Source organism: Uranotaenia lowii, chromosome 3 (genome assembly GCF_029784155.1).
Source record: "Uranotaenia lowii strain MFRU-FL chromosome 3, ASM2978415v1, whole genome shotgun sequence".
Taxonomy (NCBI): domain Eukaryota; kingdom Metazoa; phylum Arthropoda; class Insecta; order Diptera; family Culicidae; genus Uranotaenia; species Uranotaenia lowii.
Window position 1 is genome coordinate 366,985,001 of NC_073693.1, and position 18,090 is coordinate 367,003,090.

The window sequence follows — 18,090 nt, forward strand, 5'->3', positions numbered from 1 at the left end:
TTTGAACTTAAAACTTAACCTAAAGTTATACTATTTTCAAAAAATCGCACTCAATATTCAAAGCCGATCATCTCGGGATAGGGTGGACCAAATCACAAAATTTGAGTGGCATTAGAATTCCTGTTCTTTACTTCTCAAAACACAATCAAAAAATTTTGTGAAAAAATTCAAAAACGTATTTTTAATTAATAAAATAGACACTTGAGTTATCGTCCAAAAGTTTGGGATCACCTCTTTGTATGATGGGTTTGGGATCATTTTTATAAAAACATGCAAATTTGTTTTATTCATATCTTTCTCATCTAACATCTTATTTCAGATCTGAAGGGTTCATTTGGAAGCTAAGGAATTGTTGTTTTTCATTAAATTCATTCAAAAATTATATTTTGAAGTGATAATCATAAAAAAATCACCTTTAATTAATTGTTTTTTTGAAAGTTCCCAGATTTTTTTTATAGTTCTCACCTTAAAATATAATTTTTGAATGAATTTATTAAAAAACAACAATTCCTTAGCTTCCAAATGAACCCTTCAGCTCTGCAATACGTTGTTAGATGAGAAAGATATGAATAAAATAAATTTGCATGTTTTTATAAGAATGATTCCAAACTCACCATACAAAGAGGTGATCCCAAACTTTTGGACGATAACTCAAGTGTCTATTTTATTAATTAAAAATACATTCTTGAATTTTTTCTCAAATTTTTTTTGATTGTGTTTTGAGAAGTAAAGAACAGGAATTCTAATGCCACTCAAATTTTGAAATTTGGTCCACCCTATCCCGAGATGATCGGCTTTGAATATTGAGTGCGACTTTTTGAAAATGTTATAACTTTAGGTTTAGTTTTAAGTTCAAAACTAAAACATTATATTTGGACAAAATACCTCCGAGATAGCTATTGCTCATTATCTTTCAAATGAGATCAGAAGATTTTCAATATGTCCTAAGACGGCTGAGATATGAACGATGAAAATTTGCATGTTTTTTAGTGGGTGATCCCAAACTTTTGGCCGGCAGTGTAGGTACTTAAAGCTTGAAACTTCTTCGATTTCGTTATTTTTATATATTAGAGGCGAATGTGGCGGTAATTTGGTTTTGATTCCACGAAAGATAATGAATTTTGTTTTGAGGACATTTAGAGTTAGCAAATTATTTTCAAGATATTTGTCTACAACTTTTAGGTCTCTCTCCATGTCTCTTATCGTTGTTTCTACGTCATTATTTACATATTCCAGTACTGTGTCATCTGCAAAGAGCTTCGGAGTACCAATCAGAGGAAGGTATGGTAGATCGTTAACGTAAATTAGGAAAAGTAATGGACCTAAATTACTACCTTGGGGTACACCTACTTTTATAGGTAGCTGGGAACTAAATGTGTTTTTTACCTTGACTACTTGCTGGCGATTATGAAGATAACTTTGGAGAAAATCATTCACTATACCTCTTATCCCATACGCTTCTAGTTTTTTAAGTAACAGATTATGATCAATTGTGTCGAAAGCCTTCGACAAATCGAGGAACAAGGCGGCCGGTATTTGCTTCTTCCTGTCCAAATTGTGTGATACACTATTTACTAGCTCCAGAACAGCGATCTCTGTAGAACCACCTTTGCGAAATCCATGTTGGTGACTGTACAGGAAGTTCTCTCCTTCAAGGAATTCTAACAGTCTAGATGCAATTAGTTTCTCGAAGACTTTACTAAAGGCAGACAAGACGGAGATAGGTCGATAGCTATTAAGAGCTTTTGGGTCACCGGATTTGAAGACAGGTCGGACGACAGCAAGCTTTAAGCAATCGGGATACTGCCCCATACACACACTATCATTGAAAGTAGTTGAGAGAATTGGGGCTAATTCCATGTGGTAAGTTTTCAGTGCTGATACGGGGAAACAGTCTGCTCCAGGAGTTTTAGCAGGATCTAGTTGGGAAATGATAGTTATAACTTTTTCGACGGTGGCTGCTCTAAGGAAAATGGAACTTCTGGTACGCTTTATAGTTCCAAATTCGTCGATATTTCCAGTGGAATTATGTTGTTTAGCAAGTTGTTGTCCAATCGATGTAAAGAACATGTTGAAAGCATTCGCAACGGCTAAAGGGTTATTTACAGCTTCTCCCTGAAGATTCAGTTCTAGATCATCAGATTTTGTGTTCTTTCCAATTAAATCGTTTATCCGTTTCCATAGAACTTTAATGTTAGAAGTATTCATCAGATTTTCGAAGTATTCTATTTTTGTTTTCCGTTTTACTCCTTGTAGTTGTTTATTGATGTGTTTTAATCGCTCGGTAAGATTGTGGTTGTTAGGATCACTTCTCCACTTCCGCAGAACCTTGTCTCTCATTTTCGACAGTCGCCATACCTCTAAGGTCATCCAAGGACAAACTTTTTTCATTTGAACTGAAACTGTAGAAACTTGGGTATGCTTTTCAAGAAGCTCAGAGTAGTGTTCAGTTATGGAATGTAGTCTTGTATTAGGATCCTGATTCCTTAAGCCACTATTCCTGAGAAATGCCGTGAAATCCCTGTCAAGATTCTTCCAGTTGGTACGTCGTTGTGACAGGAGTTTCACTTCACGAACAGGTTTTTTACTGCTGTATGTGGTAAGAACTGGTCTATGATCGCTTATATCACTTTCAAATGTGATATTTGTTATTGCATTTAGATCACTAAAACGCACAATACTGTGATCCAATAAATTATTGCTGGTAGGTCTAGTGACTATGCTGTTAGAAACAGTCAGGCTGAAGCAGTGCATAAGGCTTTGGTACATTTGAACTGTGTTTTCATTCATTCTGTTGACCGGAACGTTAAGATCCCCCAAAATGAAAAATGGTTTTGTAAGGTTTGCTTCCGAAAGAAGTAGCTCTAAGTTATTGAGGAATCTAGAGAAGTTGTAGTCCGGTGGCCTGTAGATTCCGTGAACAGTCATTGATTCGCCATTAGAAATGATTTCGATTTCAATATTGTGATACCCTTCATCTTGCATATTTTGTTTTATGTTGAATTTAATGTTATCTCTAACATATATAGCTAGGCCGCCACCTTTACTACTGCGGGATGAAAATGTGGACTTATATCCTGGTAGATTGTAGTAAACTACATTTTCTTCCTTGATCCATGTTTCACTGATTACAGTAACGTCAACGTTTGACTTCAAGCCTTCGATGAATATTTTCAACGAGTCGAATTTTTCTAAGTTATTCATTCCGCGTATGTTTATCTGTAATAATTTGGTATTTTTGTGGGTGAAGCTTTGAGGAATATCATCTGTAGAATCGCAGAAGATATTAGTACTTTTTTGTGTGGGTAAATCAATCATAATGAATTAAGTCTAGATCTCAGCATTCTATCAAGACTTCTATTGTGATGCGATTTCCTTCAAATCCAAGTGCGACCTAATAACAGTCGGCTTGCATTTAGAGGTTCTTTTAAGAAGTATGTTTCCATCCGCACCAGGCCAGATGTACGCAACATTCAGCTCTTTTTGCTTGCACCGCAACTCTTGAAGAAGTCTAACATTGAAACTAGTCATTTCACTACGTATAGAAATATGAGATTTTTCTATTTGAGCATCTGGAGCATTTATGTTGAGTTGGTTGACTTGAAGGCGCCCATATTTCAGTTTGCCCTCGATGACCTTAGTTTTAGTTACTGGATCTTTGAGAACCACGCGGATGGGTGGTATATTTTTAGGAGTAACTGACTTAAATCTTTCACATGACACAATATCATCTCCAGAGACTTGAGATCTGATTGTGGAAAATATTTTCTTCACTATATCTGGTAGTATTTCATCACGAGCTAAGGGAATACCAGTAATAATTACGTTTTTTGTGAGAAAAGATTTTTCTTGATTATTGATGGCAGATTCTAAGGTTTGAAAATGCTGCTCAAGGTTTTTAATAGAGCAGACTGAATCATTGAGAGCTTTTTTCAAAACAGTATTTTCCCTTTTGAGAGCGCGTATCTCATCACCTAATATCTGCATTTTAGTAAGCACGTTATCAACCATAGAGGACATAAATTCCTGACTACGGATTATTTGATCTGTAATCTCATCGAACTTATGACTCATTTTTGACAAGAATGTTTGATTTGATTTTTCTTCTGTCATTGTGGCAACGAGGAATTCAAATTCAGGATAGTTCTCGCAACGAGATAGAGATGGCGCTGTGATCGATAAAAATTTGAACGATGTCTGCCAGGAACTGTTTGATTTCGCGAATGGCTTTCAACAATAGTATTTGCACGCTAACTTTTGGCTACCCCTTAACGAATACTTTTGACCCGTTATTCAATAAGACTGGGAGAACTCCTTTTTCGGGATAAAGTCCCTTTACCCTTTAAGGGGTACTCAGCATGATAACGCTTGTAGCGGGTCAAAATTACCCCTTATTTGGAAAGAGCTCGATTGCGGGATGTGAGCAGTTTCAAGTGACAGGGTCAATCATGTTTCATGCAAGGAAATCAAAACAAAACCAACATTTTAATGATAATAGTTATTTATTTTGCAACTAAGTATCACAAGCAAAATTTTTATAAATCGTTTGCGTATCTTTCATTGTCCCTATTTGGCTGCTTGTGGGAATACACAAAGTTGGACCTTCATCATGATGACGGAATCGAATTCTGAAAGTCATTCAAATTTTATATTATTTGGTTTTACTATTAATATAATTATTTTGTTTGAGCTTACCTTACAACCATCCAAAGATTGGAAGAGACGTTGCTTAATTTTTCACGAATCCGCAGCTCCCACATAATTTTTCGCAGTTTTCCTTCAATTGGCTCCGTGGGAATCTGTTGGGAAATATTTTTATTTATATTTGTATGATTGAGAATAAATTCGTTGAAAAAAAACTTACCGAATCCTCCTCATCCAGTTCCCCTTGCAGAGGTAAATTTTCACAAGCGCAAATAAAATTCAAAAATTTACAAAGTTCCAAGACTACCCTTTATGGCTGGACTCAAGCTTTTCGAAATAAAGGGTAATTTTGATCCGATAAAGTGACCCGTTATTTGACAGATCACGAAGGTTCTCAATAACGGGTCAATTATACGCCTTTAAGGGGTAGCCGAAAGTTAGCGTGTGCTCTCACCTGACAGCTTACTGCCAAACAGATGTCCGTGTGATGTCAGGTTCGCGATGGTTACCTTTGATAGTTACTTTGAGCAGATGTTGGGCTGTTCCTTTCGGGTTTGAGTCTGGCTTATTCCAGACAACGTAGGGCAGATATTGGCTATCCTGGTCGTGTAGGGTTCCAGATTTTGTTTCGGCTTCGTAGATGAGGCGGTGTTGCGAATGCGGGAAGTAGCGGATTAAATAAAAACAACGATGAATGATGTGTTTTTATTTGAGAGCAAATTAGAATTCAATATACAGAGTTCTATGCGGGAATTCAAACAAAACTCAGCAACAGCAGCAGCAGCTTAGCGAGCAACAGCAGCAGCAACAGCAGATGGTAGGGCGAGCAGTGCATCGATCGAGTATCTAGCCTTGGTTGGTCGGTGTATGGCGAGGTGGGAGAGCAGTGGGCGGGGTGGGAGGCAAGCTCGTTCATCCAACTACTCAAGCCTGTGGAAATTGTTTTGATCCAGTTACATACCGTTCCGAACCTTAGGCGATAGCACGATGAGCGGGGTTGACAGATTTGATGCTGATGGTTCCAGATCCAGCGGAAGTAGCAGAGTTTGGGTAGGTTTTCAGGCTTAAATCGGTGCAAAATTAGAGCGGCTAAAGCAAGCACGTTTTCACAGTAGCAGGGTTGCCAGATATTTTATTGAGAATCTCTTTTATGTGCGCGTCGCTTAGGGTTTCATAGTTTTTGGCTATCTGTTTATAATAACCGATTTGAAATCATAGAATAATATGACCAAAATTACATCAATTTATCTTTTAGAGCAAGTTCACTGGTGTTGGGAGAAAGTGGCAGAAATTTTGACACTTTTAGCACATTTTGAAAACTTTGCCATGCGAAAACATTTCAACATCTGTGGCCTTCAAGAGTTTTTACAACACGTGTTGTATTCTCGCACGCTGTGATGCAAAAACAGCAATGTTTCCATCACGGCTAGAATAGAAACAGTGTTGTAAAAAAAATACAACGCCCGGAGATCTTGAAAATATTTTTGCATGGTATTTTGCATGGTAAAATATTCAAAATGTGCTACAAGTGTCAAAATTTCTACCACTTTCCCCCAACACGAGTAAACTAGCTCTTACATCAAGCGAAAAAATTGTGTATTTTTCTGTTATTTAGAAAAGTGTTCAGTCCCTTCAATCTTTAGAAGAGTAGGCGTTGGCTGAATTGTCAGACGCGGTTTTTCGGGGCTGAGAATTTTTCTTTTTGTTTAATTTACATAAATTTATAGTTTTTAAACGAAAATAAGTACCTAAGAGACTTTTACAACAGTGGACGAGCGGAAGTGTGTTTGATTGTGTTTCGCAGCGGGTCCATGGTTGTGGAACTTTCGGGTTTGTGTGCGTTTTCCATGGTGGAATAGTGCTGAAACAACTAAAGTATCGTGACATCATCTTGGAACCGAAATCACGTATTTTACAATATTACGAAAAGGTGTTTTTCTATTCTTTGACTAAACTTTCCCATTAAAAAATAGTAAAGATTGATCAATGTAAAATTTCTTAGCAATCATTTGTTTGAATTCGGAGTACTAAACGGTTTTAGTTTTCTCATGTACAAAACTAAAAATTTCAGATTTGATAACTAAAAAGTTTTATGCGTTGGACTTGTTTGAAGTTTTTCCAGATAATGCACGTTTGTTTGTCGAATGGAAGTAGGCTTTGTTCGTTTGGTGACGGGTGTGTTTCTTTCAGCAGCAAAATCTAAAAAAGAGATCATTTGTAAATTTGTCATTCTAACAAGAAAAGAATCGATTTGTGCAAACACAAAACTTCCGGATTAGATGAGGTTCCTAAATTGGGATGGAATTAAGCCGATTTGACCGCAAAAACCTGATCATTGAGTTCTGGGATTGCTTTCCGGAGAAATAAACTTCAAAACTTTAACAGAAGGTGCAAGAACTGCTTGCAAGTGTCCTTAAGGTGTTTCTCAGGACCTCATACATCATCAAAAGTCAAACAGATATCGAAACTTACTTTTACCTCACCTCTGAGGCAAAAGTTCGAATAATGTCGGGTAAAAATACGACAATTAAAAATTACCACCTCACTAATAGTGGGCATAGAACACTAGAGTATCGATAGAAGATCCAGCAGTTGATCGATAGAGCTCGACATGTACGCATGCTGGAGCCTATTTCGTCACGTTCACCGTGGTGTGATTGGCTAAGGCGCCGTTGTACTGAAGCGGAACTTGCGGATTCAAGTCCCGTCTGTAAGCTGTTGTATCTTTTTTTGAGAAATTTATGATATTTACGGCTTATGTTCTTTCTCTCTTTGATATTTCATGTTTCTCTAATAGTTCCCATCACCTTTGAAAATGTGACAACTTTCAGGTATGAAGATATATCAATCCAGTGATGGGGTTGATTCTAATACAAGAATTCCAAAACTCTCCATAAACAGTTGAATTTCCGTTAATCCACTTGTAGTTATTAGTTGTTATTCATTATATCTATCACAGAAGTATAAAAAATAGGAAAATTCAACCGAAGGAAAATACAATAAATGCATAAAACTTGTCACAGCCTACTCTTTCTTATCAATTGCCCATCTCCCTTATATAAATTACTCAGGTGTTACATGAATGCAAATTTTTAACATATTGTTCACATAGAATAAGACCGATTAAGATATTAAGCGGTGTTAATCGATTAGTGACGTTAGATTTTTCCAACTAGCACCTGTCTGATATTACAACAACATCAACAAAAAAAAATCAGCAAAGCCTAAGCTAGCCCACTTGCTGCCAGGTCCCAAATGAAGGTCAAAAAGTGCACCCATTGCGACCTCTAGCACAAAGCAGCAAAGTAGGTAATAATAATAAATCTGAAAAATGCCAATAATAATTGACGCCACTTTGCCACAATCACTCAGCGCAGCTCTGCAACACCTCTAGCTTAGCTAAGACATGCATCGAGCGACAACAACTCTCAACCACACAACCAAAAGGGTAAAGACGCACCCAATTTTGCCGATGCGCATATTAATCGAATGAATTAATCGCCCTCAGCAGCCAGAAGACCCTCTTCCCCCGTTTTTCTTTTTCTTCTCGTTTCCATGCCCTACAATTTCTTTTCCCAGGAAGGGGGGAACGGCAAAAATGTATGTTAAAGTAGGTACGGGCACGGCCTACTTGATGCTGCTGGTGCTGCATCCGAATCGCGTGGCACTTTTCATTCAAAACAATTGTGTGTGTCTCCTCGCGCGCGCGCCTGCGAAACAATCATAATAATCGTGTTGCTGCGATCAAAGGCATCGAATTTCACGCTCACTTAGTTCTGTGAAGACTTGATTGTGTGATTGAGCCTGTACGGTACCACCCTCTTTTTTAAAAGGTAGGGAACGGACTGGGAAAGGGGGGATGTTGCGATCTGCCTTAGAGACGACGACGCGCGTTGGATCGTGAAATCCCCTGAAGTTCCGTGGGCCAACCCAGAGCTTGTGATCTTTGTGGCCCGGGCGTATGGTCTGATCTGATCTGCACAGGCACTTGTTCACTAATTGTTGATCGCACTTGTTTTTTTTTTGTCGCACGCCAATTCAGTGTTCAACACCCTTGAACTGATTGCTTAATTTATTAGACGCTTTAATTTATTCCAATATTTTGGCGCCATGATTATTGGGCGCTGCATTGTATTCATTAGCTGTGTCAAACGATTATTTGGACCTGTTTTTTTTTCAGTGGTTATCAAACTAAATTGAAAGTTATTTTATTAGAATGGAGTTTCCCGTTGTAAGAAGTAATTCAAATTGTTTAACAAACTTAATTTTATAACAGTTTTTACTTGTTTAGATCAGTTAATCTGACGTTTCTTGAGAATCTGTCGTAAATTGTTATCCATGTAGTTACACCGATTCTTCAGGTAGAGTCTTGTCTTTTTCTATATTCATGAACCTGAATTGCAAATCAGCTCAGTTCGAGGGGTTCGAGTTCCGCTGCATAAATTGACATCTTTCTTATATTCATTCAATACATACAGCCAGCCTCTGCAAGGTAAATATTCATTCATTCACCCAGAGCGCCGTCGCGTAAACTCATCTCGGTGGTCTAGGTCTAGGTGCCCCTTAGCCTACATACCTACTATACCAACTAAAGCCCATGGCGTGAATGCGGAATAGAGGAGTCAAAAGACAAAAAAAAAACGACGACGATCTTTCCCGTTCAAGGTCTGGTGTTTTAGCACCTTAACGAAGGTCTTGACCCCTCAACGATCATTTTACTTTCACAAACCCATCCCTAACACCACTTTTCTTATAATGAAAATATTCTACTTCAGTCAGTTGAAAATATGATTCTTACTAACATAAGCCTCATTGAAAATCTATCGCAAAAATATTTATGGAAATCGGCAAAGTAGTCGGAGCTCTAGCCCAGGTGACAACCTACTCATTTAGGAAGGATGACGATGTTTACATCTATCTATCTACAACTTTGATTACCAGATTAACTAGCTAGTTGCTGGCTTAGTTGTTGCTAAGCCAGTCATTCGGTCATCTGAAGCTGACTGTTATGGGTGTTGTTGTTGCTGATTTTCTCTCCTATGGAAATGTGAGTGGGCTTGTCCCTAAAATGAACGAGCCCTAATCCCACGATAACAAGTCTCAGCGATTGATGCATGCATGCATGCGAGAAGACGTTGCAACGATATTAGCAAAACCACTTAGAAGATGCACAGAAAATAATCAATCCGCGTGTCGAATTGTGACGAGCATTCTTGATTGACGTAACGAAAAGATATTCTGAAGGTCGGAATAACAAAACAGTTGAAGCTACTAAAGGTTTGTTATTGGAAAGTTTATAGGGAGTAGGCGATGACTTATTCGACAGGCGTGAATTAAAAATAATAAAAAAACACACAATTGACAAAAATGACAAAAATGACAAAAACTACATGTTTGACAAAAATGCGAAAACGACAAAAATGACAAAAATGACAAAAATGACAAAAATGACAAAAATGACAAAAATGACAAAAATGACAAAAATGACAAAAATGACAAAAATGACAAAAATGACAAAAATGACAAAAATGACAAAAATGACAAAAATGACAAAAATGACAAAAATGACAAAAATGACAAAAATGACAAAAATGACAAAAATGACAAAAATGACAAAAATGACAAAAATGACAAAAATGACAAAAATGACAAAAATGACAAAAATGACAAAAATGACAAAAATGACAAAAATGACAAAAATGACAAAAATGACAAAAATGACAAAAATGACAAAAATGACAAAAATGACAAAAATGACAAAAATGACAAAAATGACAAAAATGACAAAAATGACCAAAATTACAAAAATGACAAAAATGACAAAAATGACAAAAATGATAAAAATGACAAAAATGACAAAAATGACAAAAATGACAAAATGACAAAAATGACAAAAATGACAAAAATGACAAAAATGACAAAAATGACAAAAATGACAAAAATGACAAAAATGACAAAAATGACAAAAATGACAAAAATGACAAAAATGACAAAAATGACAAAAATGACAAAAATGACAAAAATGACAAAAATGACAAAAATGACAAAAATGACAAAAATGACAAAAATGACAAAAATGACAAAAATGACAAAAATGACAAAAATGACAAAAATGACAAAAATGACAAAAATGACAAAAATGACAAAAATGACAAAAATGACAAAAATGACAAAAATGACAAAAATGACAAAAATGACAAAAATGACAAAAATGACAAAAATGACAAAAATGACAAAAATGACAAAAATGACAAAAATGACAAAAATGACAAAAATGACAAAAATGACAAAAATGACAAAAATGACAAAAATGACAAAAATGACAAAAATGACAAAAATGACAAAAATGACAAAAATGACAAAAATGACAAAAATGACAAAAATGACAAAAATGACAAAAATGACAAAAATGACAAAAATGACAAAAATGACAAAAATGACAAAAATGACAAAAATGACAAAAATGACAAAAATGACAAAAATGACAAAAATGACAAAAATGACAAAAATGACAAAAATGACAAAAATGACAAAAATGACAAAAATGACAAAAATGACAAAAGTGACAAGAATGACAAAAATGACAAAAATGACAAAAATGACAAAAATGACCGAAATGACAAAAATGACAAAAATGACAAAAATGACAAAAATGACAAAAATGACAAAAATGACAAAAATGACAGACATGACAAAATTGACAAAAATTACAAAAGTGACAAAAATGACAAAAAATGAAAAAAATGACACAAATGACAAAAATGACAAGAATGACAAGAATGACAAAAATGACACAAATGACAAAAATGACAAAAATGACAAAAATGACATAAATGACATAAATGAAATAAATGACAAAAATGACAAGAATGACAAAAATGACAAAAATGACAAAAATGACAAAAATGACAAAAATGACAAAAATGACAAAAATGACAAAAATGACAAAATGACAAAAATGACAAAAATGACAAAAATGACAAAAATGACAGAAATGACAAAAATGACAAAAATGACAAAAAAAAGTGACAAAAATGACAAAAATGACGAAAATGACAAAAATGACAAGAATGAAAAAAATGACAAAAATGACAAAAATGACAAAAATGACAAAAATGACAAAAATGACAAAAATGACAAAAATGACAAAAATGACAAAAATGACAAAAATGACAAAAATGACAAAAATGACAAAAATGAAAAAAATGACAAAAATGACAAAAATGACAAGAATGACAAAAATGACAAAAATGCCAATCATGATAAAAATGACAAAAATGATAAAAGTGACAAAAATGACAAAAATGACAAAAATGACAAAAATGATAAAAATGACAAAAATTGTCATTTTTGACATTTTTGTCGGACCACAATATTTAAAACAGTTACTCAATGTATTTTACAAAGCAATAACTTTATTGTTTCCAATTAGATTTTCATTTCAATTGTTTAAATATATCTTTGCTTTATCTGTTTTTGTCTTAAATTTCTCTCATAACCTTTATATTTTTATTTTCAGGTAAATAAATTTATTCGATAATTTATATGGAGCTGTAAGTATTTCGCTTCATTAATCTAGTTCGATTAAATTACATGATGCTCTTCGTTAGCATTAACATAATACCTTGCATTGAATTTGAACAAATATTTTACATTAACTTTTTTTTTGTTTGATAACAAAACTATTCAATACATATATAAACAAGAAAAACTCAAACACATGAAAAACATTTGCGTGGCTATCAATTATGTCAAGGCCTTCTCTGTTTGTTGCAATGGTTACTATGATTAACACTTCAAGGGCCCAACGTTTTTTTTCACTTTTAAAAGGAATACTCAAAATATGTTAGAAATTTCCTAAAAATTAAGAAAATTGTTTTTCATTTTATTCCGTTTGTATATTTTTTACGGCAGTATTCTTGCTTTCTTATATCTAAACACATAGAAAAAAAATCACTGCATAGTGAATTTAAGCCATTGTGTGCAGTCAGCCAAAAACTAATAAATAAATTATTATTAACTTGATCACTGATTTGATTTTTTTTAAATTTAGCACTTTATCAAAATTCAACAGAACATAAAAAATTTCCAGGCTCAGAAATTATTACGTAGCTTAATATTCTCAAATTTAAAGACGTTTTTGGACCTTGGGGATTTAAGTGTAAATTTTCATATACATAAAAATATGGTTTCAACATAATTTTGGGGAATCAAACATGATTAATTAGGCACGTTGAACTGTCATAAAAAATGTTGACGAAATTTAGCAATTATAAATAACCATTGAATCCGATTCTGATATGTTTTTAGATGCCTTAATGGCTTATATTTGAAATTATCTCTAAAATAATTATTACCTTCTTGATGAAGTGATCCTAATTCATTCAATAATTCATTCGAATCGATCATAATATTTTGCAAACACATTCCACTCCACTCCAGAATCTCGGGCTAACGCAATTGACCGTTTGATTTATAACGCATTTAATAGCCGTAACGTTAGCATTGCTTCCCTTCTAGATTAATTCCCGAGATGCAATTCGTTCGTTGCAGTCGATTGGTCCGGTTCTCCATTTGCGAATCATTTCCCGCACTCACTCATTCCAAGCTTCAATCCTCCGTTGAAAAAAAAACGAAGGGAAGTAAATCATACCTTGATGGTGGGTAATCCGCCTAATGATGGCATCATCATTAGGTTACTTTCCTACAAACACCAGACCTGACAACGAATCAGATGCTTTTAAGACTTAGCTCAGCTCATCCCCAACGGATGACCAGATAGCGCAGTTGGATGAAAGGGAAAATTGCTCATCTAAAATGCATCAGCGAAAGTATAAAAGCGATCATCAGTTTTTTCGATCAACATTTGAAATGGAAGAATACCGGATAGAAATGATTCTCAAACCTAGTAATAATTTCAAGTTCAGTAGAACATACAATTAAAAAAAATCTTAATTCGATATAGAAAACGATAGTCATTTAAGTTAAGTCTTATGCACGATGAATGAACATCACAACACCCGAAAATTTTCGCACAATCATGCGAGTCATGTTTCCTCTACCTTGCCAAACATTATCAAAAAACAACATTCTAGCAGCAGCTGTGTTGTTGTTTATCTATCGAATTCTTCGACTCCGACTTCGGCTGATGATTGCCGACTAAACGGCGTCTGATGGGTCTCTCTCGTTGACCGGAACCGACCTTAATGAATGTCCTCATTCCTTATTGGGAAAGCCGGATACCACGACGTTTCGTCGAGTCGCGTCACCGGTTGTTTGACTGACATGGATCATGAGCCTACAGAACAGACTTGGATTTGATGACTGGTTCCGACGAAAACAAACGTGGCTTAAGCCACATTCTTCAGCTTATTCGCCATTGTCGGATTTGTCGTCGGAAAAAAAAACCAACAACTCCTTCTTGGATCAGTTGTTTTGTTCTCGGCTTGTATAGTTGGAATACGTTCAACCAACTGGAGAATCATTATTTTGAAGGGCTGACGCCAAAACTTGGATTAAATCATCAATCAGCGGACGATTCTCAACAGCTAACTCAAAATGAGGCGAACAAACGTCGACAATGTAATGATAGTGTAGCAAGTGTAATTGATTCATGGATTGTGCCAAATTTGGACCCTAACAGATAATTTGAAACGCAAATAGATTGTTATAAATTGTAAACATCTTGTCCTAGGCTGAGAAAAGCTAAACGGAGCGATCTCGGTAAAGTGTCTCAGCAGCAGAGGTTGTTTACAATTCAAATTTGCAGTCTCTCATCGTGTAAATAGGTACATTTCCAATTTACATTCGACACGATCCGATTCGAATGCTAATGACCCAAGGCCACTCCCGGGAGGCTAGTTCAAATTAAAAAGCCGAAGATGCGGAAGCCAAAAACTAACTGCTCACTTCATACCTCTTCTCAGAAAGGGTGTGAGAGAAAGGGTCGCGGGAAACAAGGTCGAGTACCAAAAGGTTTAAAGAGGGCTCTTGAAAACTGTAGGTTGGTATGCTTGAGCCATTTTATGTCACTGCACTTTTTGAAGACAGTTTTCTAGCATGGCTGTTGATTGGTTTGGGAACAACTTCTAAACTCTTGAATTTGCCGTTGTTACTCAACGTTATCAGTTAGGCAATTTGATGATCATACCTATCGAATATGTTCCTCCAGAAAATAAAAAAAATAACGAAATCCTAGAAAGGTTCCTCGTATGTGAAAAATACAAACACCTGCTGGTATCCGTTGGACAAACCAGACCTTCCATAGATTGTTCAAAGGCAAGCAGCTATTATCTGCTTGATTTCGAACAGATTCGGAAGGTGTCGCAGCCCAAGACGCATATTCTAATCAATCCAAAACAAATCCAATCAGCTGATTCCACGCGCGTTACAAACGAGACATTTTGGGCTCGTTTTGATAAAGTTATCTCGTTTGGTAAAAAAAAATAATAAAGAAGCGGTTTGTATCTTATCAATTTGTAAAGCCATATAGCCATTTTCTGACGTAAACTGCTTCCGATCTAAATTTAGAGTCAAGATAGAGGATAACTTTTCATAATGAAAATTTCTACCTTTCAATGAAAGTGAAGAAATTTTCAAAGTGGTCCGTACCGTCCCCACTCTGCTGGAGGCGTTTAGAGCTTCTAAGGGGGCGATGTGTGCAGCTTCGAATTATGGGGGGCTTTCTACAGCTGTCCTCTCAAAATGCTGTTATTCTTCCAATGCGGTCCTCTTAACAGGCGATTTTCTTCACACGCAACAATTCTCTCATTGCGATCCTCTCAACTTGCCTTTTCTAGAGCTGTCCTCTCAACACGCTGTTATTCTTTCAATACGATTCTCTCAACAGCTGTCCTCTCAAAATCCTGTTATTCTTTCAATGTGGTCCTCTCAACAGGAAATCTTAAGGCTGTTCTCTCAATCGCCTTTTCTACAGCTGTCCTCTTAACACACTGTTAATCTTTCAATGCGGTTTTCTCAACATGCTGTTGTTTCCTGAATGCGGTCCTCTCAACTCGGCTTTTTCACAGCTGCCGTCTCAACACGCTGTATTCTTTCAATGTGGTCCTCTCAACACGCAATCTTAAGGCTGTCCTCTTAAAGTCTGTTTCACATAGAATCTGGTCGCATCTTTTCATTTACTGCAGCGTCCCTAGTTGTTACATCGCAAATCTATTGACAGCGTTTTGATCCGGATGGTTTGTTTACTTAGTGGTGAAAATTTCATCAAGATTGAAGCAGTCAGTCAAAAGTTATCGACGATGGAACGCGAAAGGTGAGAGAAAGTTCTGCACACTCACATAGAGAAACCGACGTGGTCAGGAGTAAAGATCGCGAAATTCCTGAAATATCCAAAATCGACTGTAAATTCGGTGCTGCAACGTTACCGGGAGACCCTTACGGTGGATCGAGCAAAACAAACCAGGCGTAAAAGTGGAACATATGACCGGAAGCTGCGAGCAAAGGTAATTCGATCAGTTCACAATAATCCTGGAATCTCCTTGTGTGATTTGGCGAAAAAGTTCAAGGCGAACCACAGTACAGCTCGACGAATTTGTTTGCTAGAAGGCTTGCGGTCGTATCATGCAAGCAAACACCCCAACAGGACGCTGAAACAAAATCTGGTTGCCAAAACCAGGGCAAGGAAGTTGTACGAGAAAGTGTTGATCAAGTACAACGGATGCATTTTGATGGACGACGAAACTTACGTCAAAATGGATTTTGGACAAATACCCGGTAACAAATTTTACCTTGCGAAGCGTAAAGGGAATGTTGCGGGTAGATTCAAATTTGTTTTCGCAGATAAATTTGCTCGTAAGTTGATGATTTGACAAGGGATCTGTAGTTGTGGAAAGAAGACTAAGATTTTCATCACTGGGGACACAATGAATGGAAATGTTTATAAAGAAGAATGTCTCCAGAAGAGGGTTTTGCCATTCATTCGATCCCACAAAGGTCCGGTGAAGTTCTGGCCGGGCCTGGCAAGCTGCCTCTACAGCCGGGATGTCGTTGAGTGGTATAAGGAGAACAAGATCGATTTTGTTGAAAAAAGTATCAATCCACCAAACTGTCCGGATTTTCGTCCCATCGAGAAATATTGGGCAATAGTTAAGGGCGAACCGAAGAAATGTGGCAGAACCATGAAAAAACCCGCTGAAATTGAAAAGTGGTGGAACAAGATGGCGAATGAGGTACTGTGCAGAAAATGATGGGTGGTATCAAAAAAAAAAGTTCGAAAATTCATCCGAAAAGCTGACGAATGATTTTTATGTTTTTTTTCTTAAAGTACAATAAAAACCCTACAAAATGACATTTTTACTTTTGTTGTACGTTATTTCTTTGCGGAGAAATGAACTATTTTATTCGACCAGATTCTATGTGAAACAGACTTTATGCAAACATTTCAACCAAATTTGAGAGGAAAAAAGGAGACAAACACAATTTCGTTTCGATCGATATGATGAAACGAATTTGTGCAAATGTTTGCCATATGGAGGCCTCAATACCCGGATGGGTTGTGAGTAAAGCACAGGAAAAGTGAGTTGCAGCTTTGCTTTGATAGTCTACCATTAAAAGATGTTCGAATCCAGTCTTATTCAAGGAAATAATATTATTAAAAAAAACCAGAGTATAGAATATTATAGCTTTGGCTCTATGGTAAAAAAAAATCAAGTTACTTCATGTAAAAAGTGAAAAAAGTACCCATTACTAACATGAAGAGTGTTCTAAAGGTTCACTTTATGAATATGGATCGAAAGGACCAACACGAAAAGTATTCTGAAAGTTCAAGTTTATTTTCGAAAGGACACCTTTTTGGATAAGATCACATTTGCTCACGTTTTTGACTAAAATGAAGCATAAAATGTAATGCTTTGGCTTCAGCTACTTGAGAGAGAAAGATGGTGCTCTGATATACATGAGATGTGCATATGCCATTCAAGCATCCAAAAGATTCATTATCCGATAAAAGGTTTATGACGATAAGTTTTCTTTTTCTTCTTCTTTCTTTGAAGGAACTGCAACAGCTCCTAAAAGGTTGGGCCAGTGACTGTGACTATATGCCCAACGATAAGTCTTACTTAAGAAGAAATATTGGTAGCACAAAAGGACGCTTAAAAAGTTGTTTGATTTTTAGCACGAGGAAGAGAAATAAAAAAAATAACTGCGTTTGCATGTTCTTAGTTTGGAATTTTAGCTGAAACGTTTTTGTTCGTTTTTTACTTTTGTGTAGGGGGGAGATGTGTAGCCGATAATTGCGAACACAACACTCTCTTGACCGATAGGCCTCCCTGAGTCGGTAATCTCCCTCAATCGTGCTTATTACATGCACACACACGACGGCTGAGCTGTTGTGTCATGAGCGGTCGTCAGTCGTTTAACGATTCCCAGGAAGAGTGGGTGCGTGTCTCCCGTTCAGCCGATAAGAACGGAAATATGTTTTACACA

The 18,090-nt window shown here is 36.2% G+C and overlaps 1 protein-coding gene and 1 long non-coding RNA gene across 3 annotated transcripts in view; one reads left to right on the forward strand and one right to left on the reverse strand.

Annotated features, from left to right (window-relative positions):
• Positions 1-18,090, forward strand: part of LOC129750790 (FH2 domain-containing protein 1) — a 185,175-nt gene that overhangs the window by 39,501 nt on the left and 127,584 nt on the right. The gene's annotated exons all lie outside the window — the stretch shown is intronic.
• LOC129750791 (uncharacterized) lies at positions 4,515-5,270 on the reverse strand. The gene is made up of 3 exons (XR_008738489.1): positions 4,865-5,270; positions 4,696-4,799; positions 4,515-4,628 (listed from the first exon to the last, which is right to left on the reverse strand). It is a non-coding gene; the product is annotated as an uncharacterized LOC129750791 (long non-coding RNA).